The sequence below is a fragment of the Amblyomma maculatum genome, chromosome 1 (genome assembly GCF_055883805.1).
Source record: "Amblyomma maculatum isolate TAMU_Amacu chromosome 1, ASM5588380v1, whole genome shotgun sequence".
In the NCBI taxonomy this organism is placed as follows: Eukaryota; Metazoa; Arthropoda; class Arachnida; order Ixodida; family Ixodidae; genus Amblyomma; species Amblyomma maculatum.
The window spans coordinates 252,158,976-252,182,531 of NC_139344.1; the positions used below are offsets into that span (position 1 = coordinate 252,158,976).

Here is a 23,556-nt window from a genome sequence, read left to right on the forward strand (position 1 = left end):
GAGAGGGGAGCAGGCAACGTCTCTTAATTCGGCCATGGCTATGGTTGAGGGTGACCTTGGTGAATACTCTAAAGTTAAGAACAAGCAGGCAGAACATACGGCTTAAGGCAGATTCACATGTAATCGATTGAGCGAACTCAGCGACGAGCGGCAGCCACAGAGCGAAAAATTTCCAACCTCCAACTGTTGGAACTGCGTCGTCCTCGCCGCTCGAGCCGACGCGACAGCTGAAATCAGGTTTTAAGGTCGCCGCAGCAAAAATTGTTAGCGTTTTCACTTGCATGTGAAACAGGCTTAACAAACCTTTAGATCGCGAAAGCAAAGCACTCAATACAAGGGTTTCTAAGCTGGAAAAGTATTCCAGATAGAATAATGCTGAATTTCGCGGCCTCCCATCTACACAAGGGGAGGATTGTGCCTCCATAGTTAAACACATTGGCTAAGCCATTGATTATCGCATTACTTCTGGTCTTCACTGTGTCCATCGTGTTGCCACAAAATCTGCTGAAAAGACTATCGTTGCTGACATTGGGACAAGAACGACTTTGTGCGTAAGGCCTGCAAGGCCCCTTAAAGTCTAGCAATGTTGTTTTTTCCGGTGAACCTGACAATGCCGTCTATATGTTAATGGCCGCCCCACACTTAAGAGAAAGAAACTGTTTTCCAAGGCCCTGGACCTATGAAAGAAAACGAGTTGCGCTACCTGTGGACTGATATTTGTGTGATTAAAGCTTCCAAATCTGGAGACCGCAAGGTGTTTTGCATTAATTCGAATGAAGACCTTCGCATCTTCACCTGATGGTAATTTCCTATTGTTTTCTCTGCACCTTTCATAACTTCCCATCGCCCCTACTACATCCTTACTATGTCCTTATGACCTCGTTATCACTTCACTTAAACATTCATTTTAATTCATCATGTCTATATATGAAACATGGTTTTCAGAATCAGATGGCGACCTATTCGGCTTTCCTTCCTATCAACCGGAATACTACCATCGTTTGTCAAGATAGTCACAATGGCGTTTCCGATTTTTTATTTAGCCTAGATTATTCTCAACAACTTGTCATTTGAAAATAAATCCGTCCTTGCCCTGTCACAGTAGTGAATGATACGGACATTTCCCAGAGAAAAAAAAAACACACTGACTCCAATTGGCATTACCAATGGGAATTAAATGGAATCAATTGCAACCAGTTGGAAAATATTCTTTCCAATTGGCGACAGTTGAGTGAGAGGAGAAAGCGATTGGTTTCAATTATACTTGGAATGAACTGGACCAATTGGGAAATTGCTGACACCAATTGGTTACGATTGAGTCATGATTGATTCCATTTGAGTCCAATTAGAATTGCAAATTGGAGCCATTTGGGAAAAAACAGTTGGCTTTGCCAATAGGTCCAATTGGTCTGCCTAACAGCGCCCAAAATATCCATGGGAGCATTTGCATATTCGACAAACACGGCAGAATATTTATGGTATTTATATTAAAAGCTTTCAAGACCTTCATCTGCAGAATTGTATGCATCATATGTGCTTTTCTGCAGTTGAAAATAAATTAAATAACTCTGCTGAACTAACAGGCATAACTAGTCCCAGCATGAGAGTCAAATATATGGGATATATAAGTGAGAGCAAATGCGTTTTATGAATATGTGTTTGGGTTATATTAGCAGTGTATGATATTAATGTCCCTAGAGTATGATGCTTGACTTGATTTATATGAAATCAAGTAGTTTTCTTGACTTGCACTCCTTCGTAAAACCGTTGGCACAATAAGGTTGAGCGCCATTCATGTACAGCTATCACGCCAATCGGGCTTTTTTTCTTGCACCTTACTATCGGTCGTATTAAGCGTCTTGCACGCCTTAATGTAGAAGTAGATCATGTGAATGTCGTGCTATTACTTTCATGAAACCTTATGGCTGGAAAAGGGGCGAGTTCCAATTGTTCCAAGCAATCCGAATGTGTACGAATTTACGACTGGAAATTTTCCAGTTGGTACCAAGTAGAAATTTCCCAATTGGATTCAATTGCATTTTTTTTTTTTTACTGATATCGATCCCCGATATTTGTTTCGTTCAGTGGAGTGTTGCTAACATTTCAATCCACCTGCGCTACCTCGACTTTCAACATGCCTTCAACAAATTGGATTGTAAAACGTTTATTGCCAACAGTCTGAAGGGCATATCCCAAGCAACCACCGACGTCCGTTGTACGTCCGAGCTAGAGCCGAACGTCCTTTGCCGAAATTGTACGTCCGTCGGACATACGTACAACCTCCGGTTTCGGACATCCGTATTCGTACGTCCGTCGGAGGTACAGACTACATCCGTTTTTGTATATCCGCATGAGAGACGAGGTGTATGTCCGATGTACGTACGGACTACGTCCGTTTTTGTATATCCGCATGAGAGACGAGGTGTACGTCCGATGTACGTACGGACGAGTATGTTTCCAGGACATATATTTCCTCGCTGACAAAATTCTGTTTCAACATTCACACTTGTCTTCAATGCTCGAGATGTGTCCTGCCTAGTCAAAAAAAAAATGGGGCCAATTGAGACCTGCAAAGGTCACATCTGGACCCAATATTGGACACCACCTCTCCAATGGATTAGTCCAGTTGGATTAACCAAATGGTTCTGCAAATACCAATTGGGCATTCCAAATAGTTTTAATTGCGTGTAAAATTCCATTCGGATTTTCCAAATGGTACTCAAAATTCCAATAGGAAATCCAATTAGGTTTGCAACTTCCATTCGGCTCCTGAGATAGCGAATTGTATTATATACCAAATGATTAGCTGGTTGGCCTAAAAAACTCTGGCACATACACAGTATGGGGCGATTGTCATTAATTTCTCAGCTTTCATGCCGCAATTCGTTGTATCCGTTGGTAGCGACGGTCGTGATCTTCAATTGTTACTCTAGTTGAGCCTGAACGTATGTACTACATGTACCACATGCGCGGCTTCGCCATCCACGATGGTCCACGACTACGTCTTGACGAACGAAAGCGCCGGATTACCTTGCACTGTGGGTCTTTACAAAAAGTTTTTTTTTTTTTTGCTGTTTGAAATCCCCGCCAGTCCCCGCCGGCCGGCGGCCGTGCTGTTTGGTTGAAGGTTGCGTATTCCATCGCAGTGTGTGTGTGTGTTGGAGGGGAGGAGGGGAGATGGTAGGTTTCGCTTGATTATCCTTACAAGAAAGGGTTCCTATTTAAAGAAATTAACAATATTCAGTAAAATTATAGTGTTAACTTATTAGGGCCAATTCAATTCTGCGCATGAATGTTTCTGCCGTAGTTTCGTACCACGTGTTTCTGTGCCGCCATTGCCGGCTGTCGTCCTGCCGCCGCGCCGCAGCGGCTCGCGGCAGCAGTTTTTTTTTTCGTTCTGTGCGGGTGCACGCAACTATGCTCGAATGCCTTCACCCATCTTTGTGCGCTGCAAGGACAACGATTGCGCAGTTGTGCCAGTTCCTAGTGTGAAAGGATTACCCCCTTGGAGCAACAGTGGCTCACGACGACAACACATCAGGACGGACGACTCCGGCGAAAGCGACCGCGTTTGAAAGTGAGTACTGCGATCGAGCTTCGTGAAAATCTGCGCAGCGAAAATTGTATGAATATGTAACAGCGCAGTGAACCTACTGACACATTTCAACGCGATAGCATTAAGGAGCTAGTTACACCGAAAACCAGGAGTAATCGGCGCGGTGGCGTCCGTGTATGTCGATTGAGTTGGCTCTCCCTCTCCTCTACGCAAACTAGGAAATTGCTGGAGGTCTTGCGAGGCTTATAACCAACCTCCTTGTTTTCGTCAACCAAGGTGCTGGGTAAACAGTCGGTCTTCAAAGATTTTTTTTTTAATATGCTTGCCTTCGCAAGTGGCATGTTCTGCATTTTTCAATGCAAGTTGCAGGTTGCGAGGGCACAGTCTGCGCTGCAGTGCATTACAGTGATAAAATGCATAACTGCTCCTGTACAATGCAATAAGCGATAATCGCCCAAGCTCGCGAGCTTGAAAGTTGTGCACCACTACAAAAAAAAAAATCATTTCAGATAGCGAGTGGCCTTTTCTGTGCTTGAAATTATTGAAGCGCGTTATCAGCTTATTTTAATTTAGGTATGGCCTGTATGATACTGCCTTATGAACTGTTTAGCGTATTTAGCTTTATCCTTGAAGCATTGCAGATGAAACTATGTGATATTTGAAAGAGCGGGTGCGATATAACTGGCGTGAACTAAGGGAAAGGAGGGCAGAACCTCGCTGATATTTGAGACTGCTTGTAACAAGTGCTGTAGGGCAGGTACAATATGAGAAATACTCTTGTTATTATCCTCCAGAAAACCTCGAGTCAAGGATTATACTGTGCATGAGAGACAGACTGTTTACTAACCTGTCTTTTTTTCTCTTTTTGCAGAAAGCTGGTCGCTTCCACTTCATCACGGAAGATGGATGTGCGCTTCAAGTTTTACGTCATATTGAGGAATTAGACACTTTACAATAAAATATGCCTGTTGTACTTTAAGCAGCTTTTCTATTTTATTGCCTCGTGGGAGCGAAAAGAGCATGCATGCAGCATATATGCGAGAAAGATCCGGGAACGGACGTCCGAAATGGACGTCCATTGGCCAGACAAACATGTCCATTTGGACGCCCATCGGACGGCCGACGGACGTCCACTGGCTGTTCGCGGACGTCCATCGGCCATCCGGAACATCCGAAACGGATGGCCATTGGCCGTCCGATGGATGTCGGTGGTTGCTTGGGATAGGCCCCTAGCCTAAACGACGGCCAGAAGGTCTTGGCTCCTGGCGTCGTCTTCGGCCAGTTGGACGACTTTTGTTTGAGTCTCCGGATCGGAGCTGAGTAGGAGAGCCTCCCATTGTTCAAGTGACTTTATTTTTTGTCCCTCCAGGGGGGCAAAAGGGCATTTCCAGAGAATGTGGTTGAGATCCGCTTTGGCCTTACATTGCTTACACTCGTTTGAATATTGTCCCGGATAATAACGACTACACATAACCGCGTTCGGAAACGTCTAAGTTTGGAGAAGCGCCAAGAGGTGGCCTGACTCTTTGTCAATGATTTATCAGCGGCGGGGTACTTCGTTCGATTAAGCCTCTAATGTTGTGTGATCTCTCTGTAACACACAAGACGATCCCTGTCTGCGAAGCCCTCGGTATGGCCACTGGCTCGGAAAGCAAGACCTCGAGCCAGTTCGTAAGCTGCTTCATTTCCAGCCGGGGATGCGTGTGCAGGTGTCCAGACTATGCGAATTTTGCGGTCGTCCCCTGCAGTCCGCAGGATTCCGTTCGTCAGAGGGGAGACCCTCCCCTTGGCAAAGTTCATCACTGCTACCTTTGAGTCACTGACTATCGTTGACGCATCCGTGCCCACTATTGCAAGTGCGATGGCGGCTTCTTCTGCAATTTCGGGACTGCCCATCGTGATCGAGGCGCCGGCTCGGAGATATGTCTCGGCGCTAGCTACCGCTATCACCATTCTCCCCTTCCCGCAATTAGCTGCGTCCACGTAGGCCACGTCTTCTATCGGATAGTTTTTGAAACATTTGCCGAGGGCTTCAGCCCGTTTCTCTCTGCGATCCTTGTGGTGGACGGGATGCATGTTTTTCGGTAGTGGTGGGATCATCAGCCTATCGCGCACGCTCTTAAGCATGTCCACTTTCGGACCTCGCTGACTCTCAATTTATTCCTAGTTTCGCTAGGATTTTCCTGTCATCCGCATACATGCAATGACTGAGACCTTCAATCGCTGCTAGTTTGCTAGGAAGCCCGATCATGGCCACGTTGAATAGAAGCGGGGACAGTACAGATCCCTGCGGGGTCCCCTTGCTACCTAGCTCTATGTAGTCTGATTTACTTTCCCCGAAGTTAATTTGGGCCACTCTGTCGGAAAGGAAATTTTTAACATAGTTGTAGGTTTTCGGGCCTACTCCCAGGAGGCTGAGATTATCCAGGATCGCCTTGTGCGTGACGTTATCGAAAGCCTTCGCCAGGTCAAGACCCAGGATGACCTTCGTGTCCCGCGTTTGTGAGTCCAGAATTTCATGTTTTAGTTGCAGCATCACGTCCTGCGTTGAGAGATGAGACCTGAATCCCACCATGGAGATAGGATAAAGATGGTGGTCTTCCATGTAGTTGTTGAGACGTGTCTGCACTACATGCTCCATCAATTTCCCTGCACAGGAGGTTAGGGATATAGGCCTTAGATTCTCGATCGACAGAGGTTTCCCCGGTTTAGGAATAAGTACCACCTTAGCCGACTTCCACTGCTTAGGAATCTCACCCGCCTCCCAACATTTCTGCATGTAGGCAGTGAGTGCTGTTAAAGAGTTGTCGTCGAGATTTCTGAGCAATTTGTTGCTTACGCCATCCAGCCCGGGCGCTGAATTAGTATTTAATCTAGCAAGCTCTGCTCGCACTTCAAATTCAGTAATGGGTTCGTCCAAGCGATCGTTGGGTATCTCTGACATCGTGAAGTCGGCGGCAGGTATTGCGGCGGCTGACGCAAGAGATGATATCGTCCTTCTGAATCAGAAGCAAAACACCTTCAACAAAGAAAAATTTGTTAATATGATTTCAAGTAAAAATCGGACTCTAAACACTGCAGATAAAAACAACACACTCAAAATTTTTGCACGCCTTTATTTTTTTCCACGCTGTATCAGAGAGTACGTCACAAGTGAAATGTAAGAAGCACTACAAGCATTCTCAAAACCCGTGGATGAGGAATGGTTTCCTAAGGAGCGGTAACATGCAGGAAAGAAAACTTTTTAAAAAATATGAAACGTCACTTCTTAACGCTGCATTAGCCTCACTACAAAAAATAGTCGAAGAACTTAACTACCTTACTCAAAAAGGCTAAAAAAAAAAACCAATATGAACGGGAAATTTCCAAACATGCAAATATTGCGAAAAAACAATGGGAGGCTTCAGAACGAGTTCCTCCATGCACGATCCGCGCCATCATCTATAACTAAAATTGACTTCAATGTAGCGCCAACTGATATCGCTAATGCCTTCAGCGATTTTTTTGCCCTGGCTGATAAAATACAAATCACAACTTCAGCTCATAGTATGCCTCGTGCAAACCAATGCCTTTTTCTTTACCCCGTCACACCTGATGAAATCTAGTCAACAACTGCTAATCTTAGGAACACTAGTTTAGTACGGGATAATATATCTACCTGTCGGGTTAAACTTGTGTTTCACTTTGTAAAAGATTCGATTTCCAATATAGTTTATATGATTTTCAAAGCAGGCACATTTCCTAATGCTGAGGAAAAAGTTAATCTGTTATTTAAAAAGGGGGAAGGCATTTGTCTTCCGATTACCGGCTGATATCTATTATGCCTTCGAGAAGAATCATCGAAGAAATTATTCTTGCATCAACCTTGATCGCTGCCTAACTTCATTTAATATACTCAGTTCTTGTCAGGTCGGTTTCTGCATGGGCAGTTCTCCCGGTTCAGCACTGATTAGTTTAACGTATTACCCAAAACAATCTATCGATGTCGCTAGTTATGACGGTTCCGTGTTTTTCGATTTCATCAAAGCATATGACACCATTAAGCACTCAATATTATTTTACAAACTCCAAACCTATTCAACTTGTGGTCCCCCCTGTGTATTTTGAAAAACTACTTGTGCGACCGAAAACAAAGTGTGTATACGTTTCTGCCGCTTTTTCTGAATCCATAACCGTTAGCAAGAAGTACCACGGAGGGTTCTGTTCTTTGAACCCTGCTCTTTTTTCTTGATATTAACGAACTTCGAGTTCATCTTAATCGAGTTCATTGTGTTTTATATGCAGACGACACCAGTGTATCCATATCTGACAAATATATTGATGACTTAATTTCCACATCAAACGCATTATCAGAGGTGGTGTCTGAATTGATGTAAGAAAAATCAGTTGATCATTAATCCAGCTAAGACACAGTTCATGTTGTTCAGGAGGAGCTATAAATCGATTAGTTCTGTTCTTACTTTATTCCTTGACTCACACAAAATACTCCTTCTGTGTGCACTATTTTTCTAGGCATTATTTTAGACCCCACACTTGAGTTTTCCCCCACATCATTCATCTGAAAAAGAAGTGTGCATTTGGTATTCGTGCGCTGATTAAATCTCGCCCTTATTATTTTGTTTTGCTAACTTGCCATAAGGCATACATAGAAAGTCATGCAAATCGATTTCTGCCAGAAACTGGAGTAGGTTCTTATTTTACTCAGCACACATTACCATATCTGTACTTTGCATTTGTATGATAGTCACATGAGTTATGGTATTGTTGCTTAGGGAAGCACTTGCCCAACTCATTTTTCTTACTTGCAACATATATATCCAGAATCAGGCTATCACCGATACTATATCATTACTTCATAACAGAAAAATATTACCGCTTCATAACATATTTCAGTACAGTTTGGGCGTTTTGCTCATCAGGTTCCTTAATTATTGCCTTTCTTATCGGTTCACTGAGCCCAGCAATTTAATTACCGGCAAGTGCCCTCCGTTCGTTACACAGAAAACTTCATTTACTTCCGAAAGCTGACACCAATTATGGTAAAATGACAACTTAATTTGCGGTCATTTCATGTTGGAATTCTATGCCGCCCTCATTAAAATCTTAATTTCATTCGACACAGGATATACGGTTTTAAATAATCACTTTCCTGCTTAATGGTGACCGTGAGTATGTGTTGTTGTTTTTTCGCTCTCTTTGTTTTGTGGATAAGTTTTACTTGTTTTTGTAGTTCAAAACGTGTATTCTGTTGTCTGTCATTTACGTGGTTCTTTTGGAAATCTTCGCTGTATTCCATCCGCTATTAGTTCCACTCGTCCATGTACTTTTCAACAGAGGGTCCACGCGCAGTCATACTAGCCTGTATTAGCCTGTATACTAGCCTGTATTTGATTTTGTGGAACCAAAAATTATTTCATTTGATTTGATTCAAAGTGGTACTACGGAATGATAACTTAACTTAAATACCAATCAGAAGTGAACGCCTTAATGTAAATGAAAGGCAGGCACTTGTGACAGGATGGTTTGCCTCGATAATGGGGTTTCACATGCCAACGCAACTGAGGCTATGAAGGACGCCACTATGAAGGGCTCCGGAAATTTACACCAACTGGGGTTCTTTAACGTGCACTGACATTGCACACTACACGGGCACTTTGCTTTTCGCCTACATCGATGAACGGTCTGGATTCGATCCCGCGTCATTGGGCTCAGCAGTCAAGTGCCGCAACCACTAAGTCACAGTGGTGGGGCAGTTCCTTAATTATGGTCGGCGAGCACAAATTTATTTTTTATAATTTCAGTCTAGCAGAGAGGATGTCAAACAGCGCTCACTGGCAACAACTGCTCCCAAATTTGCGGCATCCAGTAACACGAACTGCACTTGTAGAATGGGCGGCTGCTAGCTGACCCTGATTTTTTTTTTTTTTTTTTTTGGAAACAGGGACACGCAAACAACACTTATAAGTGGGCAATATGAAGGAATAATAGCCCCCCCCCCCCATACACACACACGCACGCACGCACGCACACGCACACACGCGCGCGCGCGCGTCGAGCCGCAATCCCGGCCTTGGCGGCCGCTTTTCGATGGAGGCGAAAGGCAAGGCGCCCGTGTGCTGTGCGATGTCAGTGCACATTAAAGAAGCCCAAGTAGTCTAAATTTCCGGAGTCCTCCACTACGGCGTCTGATTCGCTTTGGCACGTATGTCCGGGTCATAGCTGCTGGTCTTCAGCAGAGAGGTTTCACGCTGTACTTCGATGCCCACCCCCTTCATCGTATTCATATCCCCCGAAAACGTTTCACTGGCGACCGCATTTATGCCTCCTTAATCCCAGTAAAGGCATAAAACAGTCGTCATCGCCAAATACTTTGCAAAGCATAGCAGGACGTTTCAAAGCAAAGCTGAACGAGGTAACGATTGCTTCTGCTCGTATATCCATGATTATAGCCAAGCTATACCATCGCTTACTTTTTTCCCTCAGTGCCACATACGTAACAGGCTACTCAAAAAAATACATATTGTAGCGCCACCTTTTAGTACAAATCAGCACTACGCACGGCTTTTTCAAAACCAATATTTTACTAACCGCTGAACGCGTCCACGTGCGCAGAGTTAGTCGACAGGTGCCGCCGCGGTCACTCAGAATGGAAAAAACATGTATTCTGTGGGAGTGGTTCAGTCAAGCTTCAAGGTGGAACACTAATTTTTTGCGACAAACCGTAGACAAAGCCAACGGCGTGGCACAGCCAACGTTCGCCGTATCAAAATCATAGAGTTAATACAGGATCAAAATATGACTCACAGAAAAGACGGTCACATTTAACAAAGAGAATTTATTGGGTACATACATACATACAAAAACGCACATTACTCACACTCTATGATACATATACACAACAACAATTCAGTATAAAGCACTGGAAAATAAAGTTTTTGTAAATAACAGTGATTGATTAAATAAAGGCTAACTTCGGCACAAGTGACTATTTTGTCAAGTATGCATATGTGTTGGTCAAAAAAAACTTTTCGCTGCCTTACTTAAATTGAAAATTCCGATCCTGTTAGAACGTAAAATAATAAAGGTTCACGAGCTCAAGCAATGCATTGAATTTTGAGGTTTTAAATTTTTCACTTTTAGCGACAATGGAAGGTCCTAGGGAAGCATATAACCATAGAGTCTTTGTATTAACTCTATGCATTAACTCTAACTCTAAACTCTAAACACTGAAAGGTTTATTATTATTTTTTTTTCAAACTGCTGCCTTTTGTACAATAAAAAAATTTTGATCAACTGCAGCGGGTATTGTAAGCAAATCTTTATTATACGGAATTGATTTGTAAACATACATGAAAATACGCACAAAGTTAGCTGGGATTTATCATGCATGTAAAGTTGGCCACATTGCGCGCATTAAAATTAACTTAATTGTTTGCTATTTTGCAAAAAAATGAAAATCTCACAACTCTAAACCACAAAATACAACGCTTATGATTTTGAAGAATGCTTTAACATTTGCAATTTGAACACTTTCGCTCTTAGCGGAAACAGAAAGTCAAAATGTTGTGCATAACACTGGACGAAATCTTACTTTGTATAATCAAGTTTTCTACAACAAAATAACTGCTAAAACTACTGGCGCTTAATATAAATAATACCAATTTTTATGGTATATGGCTATTATTTTTTTTTTTTAGTGTGCATGAAAATCTGCAAACACTGACATGCAGGTCACTGCATGCATATAACGTTGGCCACCAAGGCAAACCTAATGTAACATTTTTCTGCCGTTTTCAACATAAATTATTAAACTTTTTGCTACAAAAAAAGTGTTAAAATTATTAACGTTCAATATAAATAATACTGGCTATTCTTTTTTTTTTTATGTGCATGAAAATCTGCATACACTGACATGTAAGTCACTGCATGCATATAACGCTGGCCACCATGGCAAACCTGACGTAACAATTTGCTTTTGTTCTCACAATAAATTTTTTTACTCTGTTATAAAGCAAAAAATAAAATACGTTCATGAGCTAAAGTACCGTGCTAGTATTGAAAACTTCCTATATCGAAAAACGAAGGCACGCTTAGATATCTGGCCACCTGTAATCCAAATTAAATACAATTGTGAAAAGCAAAAAAGTGCTCTCAAAGCCACAAATTATTCTTTCCATATTTTAAGGTAGTCATCAACATGAACACTGTTTTCACCACCTTACCAACGTAGTGGCAGCCGCCACGCGGCAGCACCGATATGGTCCGAAACCCGCAAAATTTGAACGGTCAGGTCGCGTTTTCACACGGAGAAATCAAAATCGCTTGCTTGATCGCCCGTTTGACTGAGCCCAGGTTGCACTGAACACAACAACGTTATGAAAATTGCGTAACGTTTGTGTGACATTAAGGCATTAGTATAAAAAATAAAGTTTTATGTTGTGCCCCTGGCTAATCGCACATACCTACGAGGGGGATGTTGTCATATCAGCATTATTTTATTGAGCGATACCTCGTACAACTCTTTCGGTAGAAAAGCAGTCGTCGTAGTAGTTGTCATGGCCTGATCTTGATTATCGGGGGCTTGGTTAAAAAAAAAAAAGAAAGAAATGGCGTATTATGGTAATTTGCGATTCTAGTAATTTTATAGAGTAGGGTGGAGATAGGTGATGACGAGTTAATGAAATCGTTTTAATAACTGATTAATCGATGAATTAAAGAAATGAAAAAAAAACCTAGAAAAACTGGGGTTCAAATGTGTCGAAATGCTCAGAATGGAAACCCAATGCTTGCAGATGCTAAGTATCGGTTATAAAATAAAAAAACTCAAGAAGTTAAAAAAAACACCATTCGTGTGTTTGACTGCTAGCAGCGAATATTATAAATTTTTACTGTACCTAATTGACTTGCCAAACGTACATAAAAAATCTGCACAGAATTACCTGTAATTCCATGCAATACTGACTACTATGCAAGCACCCTAATTATAGCGTAATTCTTTGCCATCTTGCAGAAATTAAAAACCCCATGAATAATGCAATCCAAAATAAAACGCTTATCAGCTAAAACAATGCTTCAAATTTTGCAGTTTAGATATTTTCACATTCAGTGGAAATAGAAGATCAAAGTGGAGCTTATAACACTGAAACAATCTTAAATTAAATGCTCAAGTTTTCTACAACAAAGAAAGTTTAATAACTATTTGTAGTAGGCATACATAAAATTAGTTTTTGTAGCATAATACGACGCTTTTTTTTTAATAAGCTTGAAAATCTACACACATTGACATGCAGCGAGCTAACATGTTACATGCAAGCATGCATGTAACGTTGGCCACATTGTCAACTCCAACGTTTACTTTCGTATTCATATTTTATCCTTTCCAACCATTATTGAATAAAAAAGAAAATACGGATACGAGCTAAAGTAGCGTGGTAGACGGCATAAGTCGTATCCACACACGGATGCTAAAGCTAATTTTTCCGAAATGCTTGTGTTCTGTACAACAAAAAAAGTTTGACTGTTAGCAGCGAATATTATATTAAATTTTTACTGTACCTAACTGACTTGCCAATCGCGCATAAAAAATCTGCACAGAATTACGTGAATTCCATGCAATACTGACTACTATGCAAGCATCCTAATTATAGCTTAAATCTTTGCTACCTTGCAGAAATTAAAACTCCATGAATAATGCAATGCAAAATAAAACGCTTATCAGTTAAATCAATGCTTCAAATTTTGCAGTTTAGATATTTTCACCTTCGGCGGAAATAGAAGGCCAAGGTGCTGTTCATAACACTGAAAAAATCTTAAATTAAATGCTCAAGTCTTCTGCAACAAAGAAAGTTTTATAACTATTTGCAGCAAATATAAATAATTATATTGTTTGGAGCATAAGGCCAGACTTAATTTTTTATGTGCGTGAAAATCTGCCTACATTGAAAAACAACAAGCATCTGCATGTAACGTTGGCCACAATGTCAACGCCAATGTAAAAGTTTACTTCCTTACTCACATTTTATCTTTTTCAACCTAAAAAAAAAAAAAAGAAAATACGAACACGAGCTAAAGTAGCGTGGCAGACGGCATAAGTCTTATCCACGCCACGCAAGGATGCTGCTGCCACGCACAGAAAACGTCACCTATGCATAATGACGTCAGTGACAGTGGGCTTCCATTTAAAATGGCGCGCTTCTGGCTTGAATGTGCGGCTGTGTTAATTGCTGCTATCTGTACGCATGAGTTATTTTGTGTTGTGAGTTGCTTTCTGATTCTTTGATTCGAACACGGGTACTCCGGAATAATAGTCGGTTGGCTATGTAGGCGCTTGGTCGGAATGAGCCAGCCTTTCACGTGCGTAGTACATTACGTAGTCCTTTTGGCCTTTTTCTGCATTTCGTTTGTGCATATCGTCGCGCTTGCGAGAGTCACGCTTTAGCGACGTGAACATTTCTGTGAGGCTGCGTGGCGACTGGAATAGTGAAATAGGTTGACCAATACTTTTCGTCATATTGCAGTCACGATTTTGTGTGAGTGGGCATAAATGCGTAAAGATGTTTGCACAGTGCTATAGTTAAAGGACATCGACTTTCTCGTTTACCAACTCATTCGACCGGTTAGCTTACCGCATTGCCGAGAACAAGCCTTCGGCGTAAGTACCTGGCGTACATATCTTTCTCCATCATTCTCCCGCGAGACCAGAACGATTATACAGCTAGTGCAAGCCAGACCACTCGACTGCTACACACGAACAATCGGACTGCGTTGTGTATGAATGTTTGTGAAACCATGTATGGCAGGCTCTACCAGGAGGCCTCTTTCTTGGCTGCTGATGCAGAGGCTGCATGATCTCCGTTCCGCTGTGATATAAGGGGAGGAGGGGATAGCCCAGTCTCCATCCTGCGCTGGAGCTAGCCAGTAAGGCCATCATTTATTAGGACGACTTTCTACCTACGGGGTTATCTGCTTTTACTTCAGGCGCAGTGAGCAAGTTGCCTGCAGCACCTACTCCCGTCTAAGGAACAAACTGCTAAGGCGCGGCACTGACCAACTCCCTGCTACTCTTCGGGTAATCAGTAATGCACTCAGTGATTTCTTCCGTGTTTGGCGCAATGACTTTAAGGTTTGAAGCATTTGGAACATCTTGTTTTCTCCCGTGCCCCATGGCTGAGATGTACCCATGTGAGGAAAGGTTGAGAGGAAGCTTCAAGGCTGTGTGCCTTGTACCAAGCATATGATTCTCCACCCAACATGGGGTTGGCAAGCACCACCTTGCTGAGGTGTCGGATGCAGCCTCACAGGTGCCATGCATGAGCAGTCCTGTTGCATGCTGTACTGCAGGTAAACGTGTGGTCAGTGCTATCGAGCAACTGTGTTGTAGGGTGCCTGCAACAGTGAGCGGGTGGCTGTCGCCTTCAAGAAGTGGAAGGCTATGGCATCAACTGTGGCTCTTGCTTCATTGGAAGAATGGCAGAGAAAGCTGTTTATTCCGGAGGCTTGTTCCCGACAATGCCGTAGGCTAACTGGTCAACTGAGTTATTACCACTGTACACAGCAAAAATGTCTATGCCACTTAGCTTTCGCCGAGAGCAAACGTTCTATCTTTAACCGTCTCATGTGCACGCACATCAAAATGCATATTGTGACATGACGGAAGATGCTCGCTAAATGTTTTACCAGGGTGGCTGCTTTTCGATGGAGGTGAAAAGCTAGATGCCCGTGCATGTTAAAGAACCCCAGGTGGTCGAAATTTCCGAAGCCCTCCACTACGGTGTCTCTCATAGCCTTTGTCACTTTGGGACGTTAAACACCACCATAAAGGAGGCTATGACCCCACAAACTAAACCAAACTATCCCAGCCATCACAATACATGTTTAACTTTTGAAACTGAACAAAGTTATTAAATTAAACCACTAAAAACATACACATCACTAAAGCCCGACTCTCATGCGTGCCAAATTTCACAGCAATGGCCAATCACAGGACAAGGAATGGTATGCAAGCACCATCTATGCTGATCTAGTTGGGTGAAACGTCACAAGTACCAGGCATGCGCAGCCTGTTACATGCTCTCTTGCAAGTACAAGTGTTAGTGCTTGTCAAGGAACTGTGGCAGAGACTGCCTGCAACTTCTGCAACAGTCAATATGTGGCTGTCACCTCCAAAAGGTGGAAAGCTGTCTTGCAAGGAAAGTTAACAGCCTAGTTGTTGGCAGAAATGCTAGAGTACCCACTACAAGAGTGGCCATGCAAGCCCTTGCAACTTGTCACATCTTTGTGTGCAATAGGAGGACAGGTGCAGGAACACTTTGTTGGAAGTTAACATGAGCTAGTGGTGCAGATGTGAAGGGCGCACACAGATTATTACCACTGCATGGCCACCCAGCATCTGAGGAGTGGTGAGCTGGCAGCCAAAGCTTACTTTGCAGCTGCCTTGTATGGTGTTGTAGAAGTCACTGGCTGCAACAGCTGTGCACCGCCAAGGACTCAAGACTGCCAGGATGCATGCAAACATGCCACAACAATGCATGGGCATCAGCAGGGGATTGCAAAAGGGCTTCCCCTCCCCTCTACTCATACTTCCTCATTTTCTTGCTGACATTGATGGCAAAAAACTTTCTGGAATATTCATTTCGACACCAACAGCAACAAATTACAAGGGTTCAACGCTGCTGAACCAAATATTGAGCGCAAGCATTAGCTGCGGGTGACCGAGCGTTCTTCTCTTTTTCTTCTTCCTCAGCCCACATATAAAGCCCCGCTTTAACCAAGCAGTATGAATGTGCCTTAGTGGCCTATAGGGGTAACGTGAATGCCAGGGTCTTAGCAGGCTGATTCTGACATAACCGACCCATGTGAAACGAGAGACCCAAGTTGGCAGCTCCTGCCGACCGCTTGAGTTGGTAGCCCAGCTCTCACCCTAGTGTCAAGTGGGTAAGACGTGGCTACCGGCCACGCTACGCTGAAGGCTCGAAAGCTAGAGTAGCATTGCTTATGCAGTAAAAATGATAGAGGGGGGACAAACCCATGGCCACAACTGGAAGCTCAGTCCATTGCCTCTAATATGCAGATGTGCAGATTTCTGTTCAGGTTGGTGGCTTAGCAGGACAGAAGAAAGAACACAGAGCAACCTTCAGAAGAGAATGAGAGAATAGGCAAGGCATTTCAATACTAATTCCAACTGATTATTTCTGAAAGACTGCAGCATATACAGCAGGTGGTACCTTGCCCATTGCTGCCAAGTGACACAGACACTGTCAGATTGCATGTGCTTCATGCTGCTATTTTAGCCAAACTAACCATTCAGGCTGTTAAGCGATTTGAAAAGCAATCTTTGGAGCCCAGAAGGAAGTGAGCAGCTGGTGGCACTGCTTGGGCCTCAGACTGAGTCCCGAAGCCCGACCTGGGCCCTCCTAATTGCACTCTACTGAGAATAAGCCCAGCCTGCAAAGCTCGAAATGAAGCACAGACAGGGCCTATTCCCCCAGTACTGCATGTGGTAAATTGCTCACAGTAAGCAAATATTAACCTGCTGCAGAAATGAAAAAAGGTCAAATCTGCGCAATATGTTTGCAATGTTTTTTTTGTTTTCGAAGAGTGATATTGAGGAGTTATTCCTGTCAGCTTTTTGAAGCGATCTCGTATACATCCAAAGATAATACAGAGGAACTTGGAAGTTCGAAAAGCTAAATGGAAAGGGTTCCGTACACATGTAATAAACTACATTGCATTTCCTCAAGATATTTAATCAGTCATATTTTATTGCCCACTATGCCTAAATATTAAAGCATCCTCACAACCAGTGGAATACCTTATTTTAATGAGCACAATTTCATCGGTTGAATACATGGTCGAACTTATCACCTTTCATTAGAAGCGAAAAGCAAAACAGGTGCATACATTCCAGATCAACTCAGGCTATTGGCGATGCCATAGTGAAGGGTTGACCACCTTTATCTTCTTTATTATGCCGTGACACGGCATAGTACATGGGTGCCATCCTTTCCGCATCACAATCCAAATGCTGATACCACGGCCATGACTAAGGTACCCTGGCTCAATAGTCAGGCGCCTTAGCCACTGAGCCACTGCGGAAGAGTAAAAGTAAAGAGAGCAGTAAATCTTAACTTTTTTCCCAGGGGCCAATGCACACCATAGCTGTATTGCATCTATGTCTCTGCTGTAACGCCCTAAGTGTACTTCACTCGGCAAAGTGAATTGAAAGCCAGGCATTGGAACTCTGTGTATCTTGCAGCTTTGGTGCTGGGTTGCAAAGCTTCAAAACTTACTGCCTCGACTGTGTGAAGGGAAAGAGGTGGTGCTAGTGGTCACCACCCGCAAAGCTTTCTGAGAGCCTCCTTCAGGCCTCGACAAAAAGAACATTTTCAATTTCAGTTTTCTTTATTTTTCTAGAACAAAAATGCATCCTGGAGAGGTGCAAGGGCTAAAAGCTGCTAGAAACAGCTTGACAGGAGCCCATTAACCTCTGCAACTAGCAGTCAGCGACAGAATGCACATGAACTGCAGTAAACGAGAAGTACAAAATATAGAGCACAATGAAATTTTCTACAAATCCAAAGCAAGTCTAATACATTAAATTAGATGAACAGCAAGCGGAAAAAGAAAAAAAAAAACATTCAGAAATCATATGTGGCTAAAAAATGTTACAGAGGTACACACAAGCTAGTTATGTATTAACAAAATACATTTCAGGTCATTCACAGTCACATTGGCTAGAAATTTTGTATATGTTAAAAGCTGGTGGCAAGTTGTGCTCCCGTGCTTGGGGTTTGTAATTATTTCAAAAATATGGAATAAACCAGAGGTCGGTATTTTGGGTGGAGACTGAATTTGATACGGATGTTAAACGTGCAGTGCGTATCAAGAAATCCCTAAAAGCTTGCAAATGGTAAAATGATTGTAGCACGCAAGAGGCATACTTAAGTTTAAAACAAATAATTTTGTAATTCTGAAAAGCAATTCTTACCTACATTTTTGTTATATTTGTTTTCGTTGTGGTCACCCAAACTAAACTGCAATAATTCAAAACATAGGCAAAAGCATAATGAAGTTTAATTTTTACCTTAGTAGGAAAAATCAACGACATCTTGGTAGCACTCGCACTGTTGAAGAGAGCTTATTACAGATATTGTCTACATGCTGATCCCAACTGAAGTGCATTGGGGAGGTAACCCCAAGGATTTTATGATTATCTACAACTTGAATTTCTTGATTTCTATATTTAATTAAGTGAGGCAGCACAATTAACTTGTTCCTTGCACGGAAAATTATAACCTTTGTCTGTTTAGCACTAATCTGGAGACAATACGAATGAGACCAGCTTAGCAGTTTGATAAGTATTTCATTGCACTTTGTAGTTAAGTATTTTATGCCAGGACCTAAAATAAGTACTGTTATCATCTGTTCATATAATAAATTTTGCAGTATCATCAATGTGCACTATGTCAATTATATACCTATTAAAAAAACAATGGGCCTAGGATACTTTCCTGAGGCACACCGTTCGGTACAGATTGTTACCGATTGTTCAGGCATGATTTTTAGAGGTTTAGGGACTGTACTGCGAACTCCATTTTGAGAAAGTTTATGAATTGAAATGTTATGGTTAAGGGAATCAAAAGCACTACAGAAGTCAATGAAGAGTTCAAAAATAAAAATATCTTTTTCAATGTTTTGCAGCACATATTCCTTAAGGGGCAACAAGGCAGTTTCTGTCGATTTGCCCTTTCGGAAACCAAACAGCATGTCGGACAAAATTTGCTTGTTGTTAAAGAAATTGGATCGACGAGAGAAAATTACTTTTTCTAGTCCCTTAGAAAAAACAGGCATAACAGATATTGGTCGATCGATAGCAAATCTTTATCACCATCTTTAAACACAACTGTGACCCTAGCTTTCTCCATTCCCTCTGAGAAAACCCCTGTTTCAATTACCAAATTAAATATGTGCGTAAACACAGGGGCAATCAAATGCAGCACATGTTTCACTGGTTTGATCTGGAGATCGTTTACATCCAGTGCTTTGCTATTTTTCAAATTCATGAAGGTTGTGTGTTGGCTCAAGGAAAAGGCATTCTATGGTACTACAGGATAATGGCAATTCAGGTAGTTTAGTCACATGCACATCCGTAGCTAAAAGATTCCTGTTAAAATAGATATGGTTAAAATGACGGTTCTTATGGTGCTTCCCATGTTAAGTCTCCTTGGTAAGGAAGTATGTGAAGCTCTCATTGTTGCAATTGGTTTTTTCATTTGATTTTTATTAATGAGGAGCTGTACAGTAATCGCACCTGCTATAATTTTGGCACTTTTCAACATTACTTTTTTTTTTTTTTTTTTATGCCCAGTGTATTCTGTTACCTTTGGTATCTGTGACAGCACCTTTTGCATGACATTGCAGGCCATAAATCTTGACAGCAGCAGTAAGTAAGCAAAACACAGATTCCTCTCGGACTTTTGGCAGACTGAAACAGTTGTAGCACACCTACTGCGTTCAGGTCATGTGCACGGTTTGTCAAAAGACCTCATGCCATAGTGTGTGCAGTTGAGCTGTACAGTTGGAATCTTGAAAGTGCTCACTTGTGAAACTGGCAAAGCTTGTCAGGGATGCAGATGAGACCCACCCTCCATACATTTTGAACTTTGGGGTTAAAATTTCACTTTCTTTTCTTAACAAAGCCGCAACGTTTCAGTAACCAAGAAAAAAAAAAAGAATAAAATTATGGTAAACTCAAGTTAACTGCAAAAGCAGTAAAGTATGGGGTAAGTCAAAAAGATGTGAGGTATGCCTAAGGCCTTGACCTTTGTCTCCAACTTTGAGGGTGGCTCTGGCAGGTGGTGATCAGCTGGCGACATGAACAGGCGTCTCCTGTGCTGTCACGAGACCACGTGATTGTTGGATTGGCGAGCGCTGCTAACTCTTGCTTCACCATAGAGATGGAAGCGTGAGATCAGGGTCCAGCTTTCTAGGGCCCTTGGGTCTCTGGCTAGACATGTGCTGCCCTTTAGGCTACACGCCCACATTTATACAGCTTGGTTAAAGCTGAGCTTTATATCTATGTCACTCCAGGGGCAACTTGAGCAGCGTACATTACAATACTTTTTGCAGCATGCGTCTGGCAAATGACATGGATGGACACTGATCGGCTGCTTCTGTGATGTCACCTGTCCTAAAATTACCTGCTTTTGTGTTTTCTTGCATTAAATGTGTTTGTGTTGTCAGCAGTTATGTATGCTGTTATATGGTTTAATCATAAACTGTCATGATGAGCTGAGTGACTTCAGTCTGCTTCAGACCCTTAGTAGCAGTTGTCAGATACTGAGGTACATGCACCAAGTGACGCAAGAAACAGCGGGCAAGAAGATATGAGACGTCATCTACATCTACCATCTCTATTAGGTGTAGCCACAATACGTCTAGGTATGACCATTTCTGCGATAACTACCCCTACATTGAATACGTGGGCTCGCAAAAAGGCTGAGGTAGTCACCAGGCGGCCTTTGCCCACACAGTAGTAGTGCATTATAGCACTGAAAAAAGGTAATTAAATCATAGATGATAATATTTGCCAGAAAAGAAAAACTGCAATCTGAAATAAAGACTGAAGATAGTGTGCCTGACTAAAAAAAATTGTGTCCTGGTCAAATTTATCAGTTGACTCCATCTGAACCCATGCATTGATCTCATCCCATGCATTGAAAAAACAAAGCTCAAAAATGTGTCTCCTATCAAAAGCAAAATGTGCGCACATAAAGCTGTAGTTCTAATAATTTACTGGCAGTAAATTTACTGCCAAAGGGTTTTTGAAAGGACAGCTGCACGTGTGTGCACATTGCTAATTGACAGGAGGCATATTTCTGAGCTGTATATATTTTTTAGTCACTGCATAAAGCTTTGAATAAACTTGAGCTCGCCTTTTGAGCTTGTGGCCAGCAGGCACCACCACAATGCCTTGAACTCACAAACTGCAGCAACATGTTTTTGCCAGCATGAAGGATTTTTTTTTAAGTTGTACTTTTAAAATAAAAACAGCCTAAGTGATATATGTCTCTTTGTGTGCATTCTTGTGACAATGTATACCAAGCATGTGGACTGTCATCAAATTTCTGCACCTAGCATCTAGTAACCAAACATTTCAACTTATGCGCAGCCATCCGGCTTTATGTATTTTTCGTGGTTTTGGAGGATATCACAAGTGTGCTGGTCCACAATCTCACAATGTGTGAGAATCCTTTTGCTGACTGCATTTAGGCTTTTTTGTAGCTACAGGGTCTGTACCTACGGCTTAAGTCCCAACATCAAAACAGTTGATATTATGAATGCCTGGGTTCATTTCTAGGAGAGTCAGTGTGTTCGTCCACATGGGCATACCTGCTGCGAGCAGTGCCGAATGTCTTTTCGGAATGCCTGATTATTGCAGGCAAGGAAAGCATACTCTGCACAGTCGGCATTAGCCTTGCCGCCCATGACATCGATGAGCTGATTTCGTACATGTGTTTCTAGTGAAAGTGGTCAAGAACAATTAAGCACGGCTCAGTGACAATATGCTTCTTTTTTGAAATACTATGTACTCTTGTACACTCTTGTACTCAGTCTGGTGTCTCAGTGTTCGCTGCGTTTCATCACTTACCATGGAAGGTGGGAAGATTCTGGGTGAAGGCAGAACATATATGATGCAGCACAAGCAGAAGTGCTTCTATTCAGATGAGGAAAGTATACTGAAGTTTTTTTGGACAGCAGTGGAAAAGGAATTGACCAATTCTGTTTTAAATTTGGGGTAGTAGCACACCAAAGAAGGGGTTAACAACAGTCAATATATTTTTGGTGTCATCCACTGACATCCTGGCACTCCATCTGTATTCCTGAACAGTGTGACTGAGTTCTTATGACTATATTGAAGAAGTTGACTTTTGTTTATATTTTCCCAATGAGCGATTCACACAAATGTGAACTTGTAGAAGGAGCTGAAACATGGAGGCCCGACGGCCCATAACACAAACTAAGAGTGATAGTCATCGGCCCTAAGGGCTTCTCTGTAGTGCCTAATTGCTGAACGGTGAAGCACACACACAATTGTGTGCTAGCATACAAGTAGGCTGTGCCTAAGGGCAAAAAAGGACAGGAGGGGTGCAAATAGGTGATGATATCAATGATACGCTTACATGTGAGGTTCAGTTTTCAGGAAAACAACAAAAGAAACAACTGCAATGGTCAGCCATCATGGTAGCTGTCCTGCAGTGCAAAAGCCAAAGAAGCCCCATCATGACCTGATAGTTGATAAATATGCTGTAATTCCTTAAAGAAGAATCATTCAATTTTTCTTATTCTGTCGGGAAGCCCTCCAACTGCCTTAAAGGCCCACTGTCCACCCTCCGGTCGAAAATATTTTCTTCCCGGGTGACTGTGAGACTTCGCCCCTAGAACTTAAGGCCGCAAAATGTTTTTGAAAAGAGTAACTAATAACGCAGTTACAGCCACCGCATTCACCCGATTCTGTCATGCTTATCTCCTTCCGTTCCCTCGCAAAGGTTTTTAACTCTCCTGCCCGAGGTCGTCTAGCCTCCGCAAGACGAATTCCCCTTCCTCATCCGCGTTTGGCGGGAGGTGGGGCGTGGCACTCCGCGAGCGCGAAAAAAAAAAATGGCCTAGGGAGCGCGCGCCGCTGGATTCAGTCTGGCCGTGGCGAGGGAAAAGCGCGCAGCGAGCGGTAGACACCCATCCTTCTCCCGTCAGTCAGCGAGACGGACCAACGGACGTCGTTCGCGGTACGTACGTCATTACTGTGGCCCGTCGGGCCAGCGCAGGAAACAGGGAAGCTGGCTTCCCAAAGGAGGGCATGAGAGAGCTTTGAATTGTATTTTCGATGCTTTGCGGCGCGCGTGTCACTGTAGCATTTTGCACAGACTATCTCCGGTACCTGATCGAAACACTGGGCTCCTTTGCTTAAAAGGGCCTTCCCTGGACAGTGGCCGCCACTGTCC

At 42.6% G+C, this 23,556-nt stretch overlaps 1 protein-coding gene and 1 long non-coding RNA gene across 6 annotated transcripts in view; one reads left to right on the forward strand and one right to left on the reverse strand.

Moving 5' to 3' along the window:
• The window catches only part of LOC146206224 (aurora kinase-like), an 880,154-nt gene that overhangs the window by 645,690 nt on the left and 210,908 nt on the right, over window positions 1-23,556 (reverse strand). The gene's annotated exons all lie outside the window — the stretch shown is intronic.
• LOC146206241 (uncharacterized) lies at window positions 3,186-4,529 on the forward strand. Its single transcript, XR_014703256.1, has 2 exons — window positions 3,186-3,577; window positions 4,428-4,529. It is a non-coding gene; the product is annotated as an uncharacterized LOC146206241 (long non-coding RNA).